Here is a 13,664-nt window from a genome sequence, read left to right on the forward strand (position 1 = left end):
CATGGGGTCAGGGAGAGAGAGGAGGGGTCAGAGAGAATGATATCACTGAACAGGGTCACAGTGAAGGATGAAAGAGTGATGCTGAACAGTTGACCACCTAGCCTGACATCTGGACTGAGCTGAAGGTGCTGACAGACATGGTGGTGGAGCAGAGAGTGGAGCTGAGGAACATGGGGGCCAGAGAGACAGCTAGTGTGAGCCAGGTGGACAAGTTGAAAGGAGAGGTGGAGGGGCTGAAGAGAGAGTATGCAGGTAAAGTTGCTGTACTAAATGACTGCATAAAGGTATTTTATTTTTCTTACCTGGTCCATTTAAGTGTTGGCATCTGAACATGAAAGAGCATTTCCTGTAATTCCAGCCCACGCAGCTGAACTGTCAGCCATGGGGGCTACACTCTAAGAATTAGGGGTTCAACAAGGGTTCTTCTAAGATCCTCAAAGTTATTTGAAGAACCTTAGGGTTCTTGGCACTGAAAATTGCCCCCAAAAGGTTCTTCCAAGAACCCCATAGGAGATGGGGTTCATCGAGGAACCTCCTTAGTTGGTGGGGGTTCTTGCAGGAACCTAACTGCCCAATTGAAACATTTTGGATTAGAATTTGAAAGGACAGCAGATGCAGGCACTTAACTGAAAAATGTAAAGATCTCCTCAATTTAAGATAAGGTTTGTCCCTTATATGATTTAAATTGATATTGTTTTGTGATGATACCATTTATCTTTTCAAATTTGTGCAAATCTTTCTAAAACATAAAATGAACACAATTGAATGGATATCAATCAACAAAGAGGTAAGAATATGTACTGTATGCTATAAGAACATGTTGAAGGCTAGCTGTATTGGGTGCAGATGACTGAACTGCTCACTTTTGTGTCTGTGTCTGCAGGTTTACAGACGAGGAGGCATACAAAGGTATGTCAATTGGTATTGGTATGTTATGCAGATCACATGTACCATCCTCCCCCCTTACCTCTTCAATGAATATCCCATAGGCCTCTACATTATGGACAAGGTACGTGTATGAAAACCATCAACAAAACAGTTTTTTCCATTCACATTTACCACAAAAACCAAGGTATGAATACTGTTGTGTGCATGTTTTGTTAAACATCTGTATAATTACTATTTTTTGGATTCACAGACTTCACACTCCCTACACCTCTGATGAATATAACAGGAAACCTGTTCAATCACCATGCACTGCAAAATCATTCTGGCTATGGATACGGAGAACATCAACACATCAACATTAACATGCCAGACTTGGGGCTCTGCTGGGAGTTTACCTCATATTTTGATTTTTTTATTCTGCTTTGCCACTAAAATCATAATAAACATTGACAACTAAAATATTGGGTTATTGTTATGCGTATTATTAATAATAACAATAATAATGGGGGGGGGTAGTTAAAAAATTTACGACAAAAGGTTATTCGAGGATCCATTAAAAGGGGTTCACCACAGTTTCAGTTTGAAGAACCCCTAAAGGATACTCCAGGAACCTTTTATTTTTAGAGTGTAGACTGAGCGCCAGTGAGAACCAGGTGGAGGAGCTGCAGAAAGATGTGGTGAACCAGAGAGTGGAGATGAGTGTCACTAAGACTGAACTGCAGTTCCACAAGAACAAGGTGGAGGAACTGGAGAGAGAGAAGACATGTAAAGCCCAGAAGTCACATCTAGCCTTATTACTTTGATGTAGAAAGAAACTGTGTGTTTAAATTCATCAACACTAATTTCTATTTTCTTTACATGACATTTTAGCACTAGAGGCCAGATTGACAGCCAGTGAGAGCCAGGTGGAGGAGCTGAAGACAGAGAACAAGGGTAAAGTAAGACAGCTACATGTCATTTGATTACTTTGATCAACAAAGACCTGATTTGTTGAAGTCCTCAACAGTTTATTTGTATTGTTACATGATATCCTAGGAATGGGGACCAGAGTGACAGTCAGTGGAGGAGCTGAAGAGAGAGAATACAGATAAGACATGGATATTGATATACTTATAAAGGGATTTGAAGGCTGTTTATTTGAACAATTTACAACAAGTTTTTGTGTTTCATTCAATATGGGCAGAGTGACAGCCAGTGAGAGAGAGGTGGAGGAACTGAAAACAGTACATTCAGGTAAGACGAACACAGTCTTGCAGAACAAGTGGTGTTACTATTTTCTGTTATTTTCTTCATCATTTTATTAACAATGTTGTCATTTTTTATGTAATATTTTTGTGTATGATGGTGAAAATCATTAACACGTTCCTGTGTTCAAAGAGAGACCAAAGGTGCATTCTCTGCTGCTTTAGGTAGTACACTCTAAAAAGAAAAGGTTCCTGGAGTATCCTTTAGGGGTTCTTCAAATTGAAACTGTGGGGGAACCCCTATATTTTCAAAGAACCCCTTTTAATGGATCCTCAAAGAACATTTTGAAGAACCTTTTGGGGTTCATTTTTGATCTACCCCCCATCCCCTATTAATATTATTATTATTAATAATAATAATAATAATAATAATAATAATAATAATATGCATAACAATAACACAATATTTTAGTTAGTGCATAACAATAACACTCAGTGTTTATTATGATTTTAGTGGCAAAGCAGAATTAAAAAATCTAAATATGAGGTAAACTCCCAGCAGAGCCCCAAGTCCAATGGGTATATCCTCTGGCATGTTGATGTTAATGTTGTCACACCCTGATCTGTTTCACATGTCTTTGTGCTTGTCTCCACCCCCCTCCAGGTGTTGCCCATCTTCCCCAGGGTATCCCCTGTGTTCTCTGTTTGTCTGTTGCCAGTTTGTCTTGTCTCGCCAAGCCTAACAGCGGTTTTCCCGTACGCCTGTTTTTCTGTAGTTACTGGTTTCCTGGCTTTGTCCATTCTGCTTGCCCTGACCCTGCCTGCCATTCTGTACTTTCTGGACTCTGTTCTGGATTACTGACCTCTGCCTGCCCTGAGCCTGCCTGCCGATCTGTACCTTCTGGACTCTGTTCTGGATTACTGACCTCTGCCTGCCCTTTACCTGTCGTTTGCCTACCCCCCTGTTTTTGTAATAAACTTTTGTTACTTCGAAACTGTCTGCATCTAGGTCTTCTCCTGAGCCATGATAAATGTGTTGATGTTCTCCTTATCAATAGTCAGAATGATTTTGCAGTGCATGGTGATCAAACCGGTTTCCTGTTATATTCATCAGAGGTGTAGGGAGGGTGAAGTCTGTGATTCCCAAAAATAGTAATTATACAGATAATTAACAAAACATGCACACGACAGTGTTTAAACCTTGGTTTTTGTGGTGAATGTGAATGAAAAAAACTGTTTTGATAATGGTTTTCATACACGTACCTTGTCTATAATGTAGAGGCCTATGGGATATTCATTGAAGAGGTAAGGGAGGAGGATGGTAAATGGGATCTGCATAACATACCAATAAGAATAGCTTTGTATGCCTCCTCATCTGTATACCTGTAGACACAGACACAAAAGTGAGCAGTTCAGCCATCTGCACGCAATACAGCTAGCCTTCAACATATTCTTATAGCATACATATTCTTACCTCTTTGTTGATTGATATCCATTGAATTGTGTCCATTTTCTGTTTTAGAAAGATTGGCACAAATATGAAAAGATAGATGGTATCATCATAAAACAATATCAATGTAGATCATACAAGAGACAAACCTTACCTTAAATTGAAGAGATCTTTAGATGTTTCAGTTAAGTGCCTGCACCTGCTGTCCTTTCAAATTGAAATGTTTCAGTTGGGCAGTTTATGTTCCTGCTAGAACCCCCACCAACTAAGGAGGTTCCTCGATGAACCCCACCTCCTATGGGGTTCTTGGAAGAACCTTTTGGGGGCCATTTTCAGTGCCAAGAACCCTAAGGTTCTTCGAAGAACTTTGAGGATCTTAGAATATCCCTTGTTGAACCCTTCATTTTTAGAGTGTAGGCCTACATTATGCTCAAATAGCCACAATAGCCTGTAAGGGTACAGCCTCGGTGTTCACTGTAAACTAAATTCTCACAATGTTCAGGTTTCCGCTCACAATACCTAAACTTAGCTCAGTGCCCCAAAAGGGATCATTGGTAATTAGTAATGAAATATAAATTACTTAATTGAGCCATGATACTGTGTGAGATACTGTGTATTCAGCCACTCTTGGAGGACAATGGAGGTTAAATAGAAAATGCCTCTTTGTTATTATAAACTAACCCGTGTCCTTGTTGCAGTATATTAGGGTATTTTCTGCTCTGTCATTCAATCTTTATTGAATTAATTCCCATCAACACAGAATAAATCAACTGTTCTGTTGTGTGATTCCGTCAGAGGGAAGACTGTTTCTCTGAACACCTTCCCTTGGGTTTGTTCACACACAATCAGCAGGCTAAGTGAAATGGATATGTATGCCTGTATAAACCACACGCACGCACACACACGCACACACACACATACACACACATACACGCACACACGCACGCACGCACCCACACACACACACACACACACCAATCCACCCAGGCAGGAGAGGACACTGCAGTCACAGATGGTATAGAGTGTGTGCTATGAATCTCAATCAGCTGAGGTTGGTACCTATAGGGACAGTAAGGGGTTACATTTATCAGAATCGCATTAGGGGAAAGAGAGATCTTCAAGCAATTGAATATAAAACTGCCAATTAAAATCGGCATTAGAATCTCAAGCATATTAGAAGGCCGCTCCAACAACCTGCATCCCAATTCAACCTAGGTTACATACATTTACTCCTAATGAGAAGCTGTTTCATTATGTTAATCCCAGTGGACTAGTTTAACAGGAAATAATACATTGAAAAAAGGTTATAAAACATAAGTCAGGCCTACTTAAAAGAAGGTGTCATAACAAACCATTTAAAATTATGCCATAACAAATGTCTGGCAATTTGGATATAGAACTTGTGGAAAATGTGAAGTTTTTCGTAGCTCTAAGAACTAGCCAATCACAAAAATAAGAAGATTGTCAGTGCCAGAACTTCCCATTCCACTGTCTGTGTGTCACGGTTTCGGCCGAGGCGGCTCCTCCTCCTTGTTCGGGCAGGTTTCGCCGGTCGTCGTCTCCGGAGTTCTAGCTGCCACCGCTCGATGTTTCTTGTTTGTTTGGTTTTGTCTGTTAGTCACACCTGTTTTGTGTTAGGTCTCATTTAGCACCCTATTTAGTTTCCTTGTTGTTAGGTTTGTGTTGTGTGTAATTGTTCGTGTCGTGGTTGCGCTACCCGTGTCGGTACGCTATTTTTCCTGAGCTTCCTCCTTGTTGTGTGAGGAGAGATTTACGCACCTGTGTGTGCGCTTGTAGTGACGCCTGTGTGCGTCTTTTTGCCTCCGGGCTGTTTTGGATTACTTTTCGTGCTCAGTAAAGTATTGTTGGACTTACCCTCTGCTGCCTGCGCCTGATTCTACACCACACCCATACACAGCACCGTGACAGAATTACACACCATAGAATGGAATCAGCAGGAGCACCCGTCGACCCCATGGAGGAGCGTCTCCTTGGACACGAGCACCGGATCAACCGTATCGGGCACGCCTTGGAGGGCGTCATGGACACCCCTTCGTCGATGGGAGACCAGCGGGGTTCCCATAGCCCCACCTATCGCACCATCACCTTCACCACCGGACAACCAGCCCGTCCATCGACCGGAACCCAGTGGGATTCGGCTCTCGCTCCCGAGGGCGTACGACGGCACCGCTGCCGGGTGTCAGGGGTTCCTCCTACAAGTGGAGCTCTACATTGCCACCATACACCCGGCGCCCTCGGGATACGAGAGCGTTTCCGCCCTCATCTCCTGTCTCACCGGCAAGGCGTTGGAGTGGGCCAACGCCGAGTGGAGGGGAATAGACGCCGCCACAGTCACCTATGCGGAGTTCTCCCGTCGCTTCCGTGCGGTCTTCGACCATCCACCAGAGGGGAGAGCGGCGGGGGAACGTCTATTCCACCTCCGACAGGGGATGAGGAGCGCTCAGGCGTTTGCGCTGGAGTTCCGGACTCTAGCGGCTGATGCGGGGTGGAATGAGAGGGCCCTCATAGACCACTTCAGATGTAGCCTTCGGGAGGACGTCCGCAGGGGAGTTAGCCTGCAGGGACACTACACTAACATTTGACCAGCTGGTGGACATGGCCATTCGACTGGACAACCTGCTGGCGACCCGCGGGACGTCCCCAGGTGGGGGCCTCCCATTCCACCCTCCAGCGCCTCCGAGCAGTGTCCGATGGAGCTTGGAGGTGCTGGCGCTAGAGGGAGAAGAGGTAGGAGCCCGAGGGGGGCAGTCTCCTGCACCAAGTGTGGGCGCGGAGGGCACACCGCGGCTAGGTGCTGGGGAGGGTCCCCTGGTGAGGGAGAGAGCAGGTCATACAGTGGGGAGTCCACCCAGGTGAGTAGGCGCCCTACTTACCCAGAGCTTTCTGTCGTTCACATTACCTTACCTGTTTGTTTCCCACAGGTTGCACCTCGGTCCCAGCATAAGGCGCTAGTCGATTCAGGCGCAGCTGGGAATTTTGTAGACCGGAGATTCTGTGTTAAGTTAGGGATTCCCCTCCTTCCAGTCGAAAAACCCTTTCCTGTACATGCCCTAGATAGTCGTCCGTTAGGGATCTGGGTTGATTGGGGAGGTCACAGCGCCACTTAGGATGATGACGCAGGGGGGTCATGAGGAGACGATTCAACTCTATCTTATCGACTCTCCTGCGTATCCGGTGGTACTGGGGCTTCCCTGGTTGATGACCCATGATCCTACTATTTCGTGGCGAGAGAAAGCTCTTAAAGGGTGGTCTGCTCAGTGTGAGGGGTTATGTCTGGGTGTTTCCGTAGGGGCGACCTCGGTGGAGAGTCCGAACCAGATGCCAGCACTGCACATTCCTCCTGAGTATGAGGATTTGGCGCTCGTGTTCAGTAAGACCAGAGCGGCACAGTTGCCACCTCATAGACAAGGGGATTGTGCGATAGACCTCCAGGCAGGAGCAGCGCTTCCGCGGAGCCATGTGTATTCTTTGTCACAGGAGGAGAAAAGGGCAATGGAGACTTACATTGCCGAGTCTCTGAGACAGGGATACATACGGGCCTCCACTTCTCCCGCGTCCTCGAGCTTCTTTTTTGTGAAGAAAAAGGATGGAGGTTTGCGTCCGTGTATTGATTACCGCGGTCTCAATCAGGTGACGGTGAAGTACAGCTATCCACTTCCTCTGATTGGGACCATGACGGAGTCCTTACACGGGGCAAGGTTCTTCACAAAATTGGATCTCAGGAGCGCATATAACTTGGTGCGCATTAGGGAGGGCGATGAGTGGAAGACAGCATTTAGTACTACATCCGGCCATTACGAGTATCTCGTCATGCCATATGGGTTAATGAATGCTCCATCAGTCTTCCAATCGTTTGTAGACAAACTTTTCCGGGACATGCAGGCGCAGGGAGTAGTGGTGTACATAGATGATATTCTTGTGTACAGTGCTACTCGGGCCGAGCATGTAGCCCTGGTGCGCAGGGTATTGAGGAGACTGTTGGAGCATGACCTGTATGTCAAAGCTGAGAAATGTCTGTTCTTCCAGGAGTCAGTTTCCTTTTTGGGTTACCAGTTGTCTGCGTCAGGGGTGAGAATGGAGGTGGACCGAGTGTCCGCCGTGCGTAATTGGCAAACCCCAACTACGATTAAAGAGGTGCAGCGGTTCTTGGGTTTTGCGAATTACTACCGGAGGTTTATCCGGGGTTTTGGACAGGTGGCAGCTCCCATAACGTCTCTTCTGAAGGGGGTCCGGTGCGCTTGCAGTGGTCAGCTGAGGCGGACAGGGCCTTTGGGAGACTGAAGGACCTGTTTACCTCGGCCCCGGTGTTGGCGCACCCGGATCCCACTTTACCCTTCCAAGTTGAGGTGGACGCGTCTGAGGCCGGTATCGGGGCAGTTCTTTCTCAACGATCCGGTACACCACCTAAGCTCCGCCCCTGTGCTTTTTATTCTAAGAAGCTCAGTCCGGCGGAGCGGAATTATGACGTAGGGGACAGGGAGCTGTTAGCCGTAGTACAGGCCCTAAAGGTGTGGAGGCATTGGCTTGAGGGGGCTCAGCACCCTTTCCTCATTCTGACCGACCATCGTAACCTGGAGTACATTCGGGCAGCTAGGAGACTGAATCCTCGCCAGGCTCGATGGACTATGTTTCTCGCCCGGTTTGTGTTCAAGATCACTTACATCCCTGGGTCCCAGAACGGGAAGGCAGATGCTCTGTCCCGTCGGTATGACACGGAGGAGAGGTGCGTGGAGTCCATTCCCATACTACCGGAGTCTTGTCTGGTGGCACCGGTGGTGTGGGAGGTCGATGCGGAGATCGAGCGGGCGTTACGCACCGAGCCTAGTCCTCCACAGTGTCCGGTGGGTCGGGTGTACGTCCCGCTCGAGGTCCGGGATCGGCTGATTTATTGGGCTCACACGTCCCCCTCCTCTGGACATCCGGGTATTGGCCGGACGGTGCACTGCCTTAGTACGAAGTACTGGTGGCCAACGTTAGCCAGGGATGTGAGGGTTTATGTCTCCTCCTGCTCAGTGTGTGCCCAGTGTAAGGCGCCCAGACACTTGCCCAGGGTAAATTACAGCCCCTGCCCGTTCCACAACGACCCTGGTCTCACCTCTCGGTGGATTTTGTTACCGATCTTCCCTCCTCACAGGGGAATACCACCATCCTGGTCGTTGTGGATCGGTTCTCGAAGGCCTGTCGTCTCCTTCCCATGCCGGGTCTTCCTACGGCCCTACAGACCGCTGAGGCTCTATTTACTCACGTCTTCCGGCATTACGGGGTGCCCGAGGATATAGTGTCCGATCGAGGCCCCCAGTTTACCTCCAGAGTCTGGGGAGCATTTATGGAACGTTTGGGGGTCTCGGTGAGCCTTACCTCGGGTTACCACCCGGAGAGTAATGGGCAGGTTGAACGAGTCAACCAGGATGTGGGTAGGTTTCTGAGGTCATATTGTCAGGGCCGGCCGGAGGAGTGGGCGAGATATGTGCCCTGGGCCGAGATGGCACAGAACTCTCTCCGCCACTCCTCCACCCAACTAACCCCTTTTCAGTGTGTATTAGGGTACCAGCCGGTTCTGGCACCATGGCATGAGAGCCAGATCGAGGCCCCTGCTGTGGATGAGTGGGTGCGGCGCTCGGAGGAGACGTGGGACGCTGCACACGTCCATCTGCAGCGTGCCATACGTCGACAGAAGACGAGCGCCGACCTACACCGCAGTGAGGGGCCAGTGTACGCACCTGGAGATCGAGTCTGGCTCTCAACCAGAAACCTGCCCCTCCGCCTGCCCTGCCAGAAGCTGGGTCGGCGGTTTGTGGGGCCTTTTAAAGTCCTGAGGAGATTGAACGAGGTGAGTTACAGGTTAGAACTACCTATTGATTACAAGAATATTAACCCCTCGTTCCATGTGTCTCTCCTCAGGCCGGTGGTAGCTGGTCCACTCCAGGACTTTGAGATTGAGGAGACTCCTCCGCCCCCGTTGGACATCGAGGGGGCTCCGGCGTACACGGTTCGGACCATCCTGGATTCGAGACGCCGGATGGGGGGTCTCCAATATCTCGTGGAGTGGGAGGGGTACGGTCCGGAGGAGCGGTGCTGGGTGCCAAGGAGGGACATTCTGGATCCGTCCCTGATGACCGAATTCCATCGTGGTCATCCTACGCGCCCTGCTCCGCGTCGTCCCCGAGGCCGGAGGCGGCGCGCGGCTGGGGCCGCGCGTCAAGGGGGGGGTACTGTCACGGATTCGGCCGAGGCGGCTCCTCCTCCTTGTTCGGGCAGGTTTCGCCGGTCGTCGTCTCCGGAGTTCTAGCTGCCACCGCTCGATGTTTCTTGTTTGTTTGGTTTTGTCTGTTAGTCACACCTGTTTTGTGTTAGGTCTCATTTAGCACCCTATTTAGTTTCCTTGTTGTTAGGTTTGTGTTGTGTGTAATTGTTCGTGTCGTGGTTGCGCTACCCGTGTCGGTACGCTATTTTTCCTGAGCTTCCTCCTTGTTGTGTGAGGAGAGATTTACGCACCTGTGTGTGCGCTTGTAGTGACGCCTGTGTGCGTCTTTTTGCCTCCGGGCTGTTTTGGATTACTTTTCGTGCTCAGTAAAGTCTTGTTGGACTTACCCTCTGCTGCCTGCGCCTGATTCTACACCACACCCATACACAGCACCGTGACACTGTGCTATACCTCCTCTTTCTTTTGTCATGTCCCTGAGTGAAACAGAGCCATAGGCTGCTTACTTTAACAGCCAGAATAAACAAGGAGGGAGGGTGAGGAGACATTCTTAATTTCCCCCGAAGGCAAATGTGGCCGGGGACAGCTGGATGGCGGGCGCATGGTTGGTGCATGGCGGAGCTTCAGGATGTCCGAATGCATCAATGCGGCTAGCTACAGGTGATTCTATTCCCCTAGGTTCTCTCCATCTGTCTACTTCTCTGTTGGTCCACAACAGGTGGTTACAGTCTTGGCAGCTCCACTCACACTTACATGCATGTTTTACTCACTTATAGTCACTGTTGTAACGAGAGCCCACGAGAGAAATCACACATCCTACAGAACAACATTTACAGTTTTTTATTGACAAAGGCCCCTCAGTTGTGGGTGTTGGAGAACAGATATTCCCTGTGCCCGCATTAAATGGGGGGAGAGGGGGGTCAGCCCTTCCTTTCACGGAGTAGCTTACGCCCTATCACAAGGAAAAAATTAACTCCTCTCCCTTCCCCGTTTTACGACTCTGAGTGTTGCCTGAGGAGGTCGAAGAGACAAAAGACAGACACTCTCAGCCGATCAGCCGACCATCTTTTCTGACTCACGTGTTACGGGGGATTATCAGCAAGTCTTTCAGGTGCCAGGGATGTGAATTCCAGGACAAGGGGAGTGAGGCTATTATACCCCTTTGTAACAAAGGAAAGTGGTGCCAATAGCCCAGTGACAAACACATTTCTGAACACTGTATCAAACTGAAGAATTCATGACGTGTTGGTATAACTTGAAGCATACAGTGAAATGTATCTCCTGATAATTCTATGTCATTAAAAGGGGTATAATGTGTATTTGCTGTAACATGGAATGCATGTATTTCACCCAAGCCATATTTAGAACCTACTAGCTACGTATTTTATCCTAGGGACTGTTGAAGTGTTTTCTGTACAGTAGAAACATTCGGTGAACACTTATGGGGAAATCTCAGATTTATCTCAAGGGACATGACTGTGCTGAGTTCTCAGAATCAACGGGGTGCTCCCGTCGGATCAAGGATCTTCGCGGTGCGGCCACGCCATGAGGAACAAATGACCTAATTCAGCAAACTCCTATCGACTAAGCACCTATTGACTTTTCCTATCCTACTCAGACAGAACCAATCATCCCAGAGTTGATCCTGTGGAATGCACTGTTTGTGTTCGAGACTAACTGACTGAGTTCGTAATCCATCCCAGCTGGGATCAGAGGAAGAATTCACTGCTTGGAAGAACTCTCATTGACTTTGCTTTCCTGGACTGAGCGAGAGAGAGACTTGGACAAGACGCCCCTTTTCCCGGCTCCATCCCGGCTTCATCTATCCTAACGGAATCCAACTGGGCAGGCAACATCGACATACAAGTAATATTTTTCATTTCCTCTGAAAGTGGTGCTGTGTGTGTGTAAAGTGGTGGAAGTCATTCAGTATTGTAAGACGGCAGGTCTCATTTACAAGCTCATTTTGAGCTCCAGAGCTTATCGGTTATTCAGAATGAGAATATAGTCAAATTGACTGGATTATATTGTTCATATAGTAATTAATGGTATAACGTTTAATGATAACTACTGATAGAGTTAATTCAAGGGTTTCTCTAAATCCAACCCTTAATGGATAGGATAACCAAATTAATCAAATAAATCAGATCAATTAATTATTCCAGTAATTAATCAGTAAATTATCTTGAATATTATTTAGCCAAAAGTCCCAACATAACTGCGTATTATGGTGTTTGTGTTGCATATATGCCTATTGTATGTTATTACTGAGTGAGCATCTGTCAGTGGGGGTTTTCGTAAAGGTTGTGTAAGTTAAACCATAGTGCTACAGAACAAAATGTTACTAAGCTTTATGGCAGAGGAGGATGGTGGGAGGAGCTATAGGAGGTAGGGCTCCTTGTAATGGCTGTAATGGAATTAATGGAACAGTATCAAACACATCAAACATATGGAATTAACATTTTTGACTCCGTTCCATAAATTCCATTCCAGCCATTCCAGTGAGCCCGTCCTCTTTTAGCTCCTCCCACCAGCTTCCTCTGTATTATGGGAAACAGAAAATAGAAACATTGCAGAGCATTGTGATCCTGAATATAGCCCAGGCCTGTGTGTGTGTCATGGTGCAGCTGCTCACCACAGAGGGACAGCGCTACATCTGAAGGACACAGCTGAGCTCTTGCATTACAAATCTGCCTCCCTCCTCTCTCTCTCTCTCTCTCTCTCTCTTTCTTTTTCTCTATTTCTTCAAAAGTGCAAACTCAAAATACCCTCCCCTCCCTTACTCAACACCATTCATCAGATGTGTAGAATTAGAAGAATGTGCAGATATTTTCCTTAACGACAGTAAATTACACAAAAATACTTTTTGCCGTTTTTGGTCTGTATTTTTGTATACAGAAAATTGGAGCTCAGAGTACCCCATGCCTAGATATCATTTTGCATCATTACATAGGGAAGACCAGGAATCCACTGAAGATATTGTGGTTTTTTGAGTCATCATGTAATCTGTAAGTAGAGTAGAGGTCTGTGTACACCAAATCCCTTTCCTCCAGCTCTAGAGTTACTGCACTGGATACATACTGATCCCATACATGGTACTGATGTACCTGCACTCTAAAAATTAGGGGTTCAACAAGGGTTCTTCTAAGATCCTCAAAGTTCTTTGAAGAACCTTAGGGTTCTTGGCACTGAAAATGGCCCCCAAAAGGTTCTTCCAAGAACCCCATAGGAGGTGGGGTTCATCAAGGAACCTCCTTAGTTGGTGGGGGTTCTTGCAGGTCCAGGCACTTAACTGAAAAATGTAAAGATCTCTTCAATTTAAGGTAAGGTTTGTCCCTTGTATGATCTAAATTGATATTGTTTTATGATACCATCTATCTTTTCATATTTGTGCCAATCTTTCTAAAACAGAAAATGGACACAATTCAATGGATATCAATCAACAAAGAGGTAAGAATATGTAGGCTATAAGAATATGTTGAAGGCTAGCTGTATTGCGTGCAGATGACTGAACTGCTCACTTTTGTGTCTGTGTCTGCGGGTATACAGATGAGGAGGCATACAAATCTATTCTTATTGGTATGTTATGCAGATCCCATTTACCATCCTCCTCCCTTACCTCTTCAATGAAAATCCCATAGGCCTCTACATTATGGACAAGGTACGTGTATGAAAACCATTATCAAAACAGTTTGTTTCATTCACATTCACCACAAAAACCAAGGTTTGAATACTGTTGTGTGCATGTTTTGTTAATTTTCTGTATAATTACTATTTTGGGGATTCACAGACTTCACCCTCCCTACACCTCTGATGAATATAACAGGAAACCTGTTCGATCACCATGCACTGCGAAATCATTCTGGCTATGGATATGGAGAACATCAACACATTAACATCAACACACCAGAGGACGTAC

At 46.8% G+C, this 13,664-nt stretch overlaps 1 long non-coding RNA gene across 1 annotated transcript; it reads left to right on the top strand.

Moving 5' to 3' along the window:
* Positions 1-11,233: 11,233 nt before the first annotated feature.
* LOC121542928 lies at positions 11,234-13,384 on the top strand. Its single transcript, XR_005995971.1, has 3 exons — positions 11,234-11,611; positions 13,157-13,195; positions 13,295-13,384. It is a non-coding gene; the product is annotated as an uncharacterized LOC121542928 (long non-coding RNA).
* The last annotated feature ends 280 nt before the right edge of the window (positions 13,385-13,664 follow it).

Source organism: Coregonus clupeaformis, chromosome 17, assembly GCF_020615455.1.
Source record: "Coregonus clupeaformis isolate EN_2021a chromosome 17, ASM2061545v1, whole genome shotgun sequence".
Classification (NCBI taxonomy): Eukaryota; Metazoa; Chordata; class Actinopteri; order Salmoniformes; family Salmonidae; genus Coregonus; species Coregonus clupeaformis.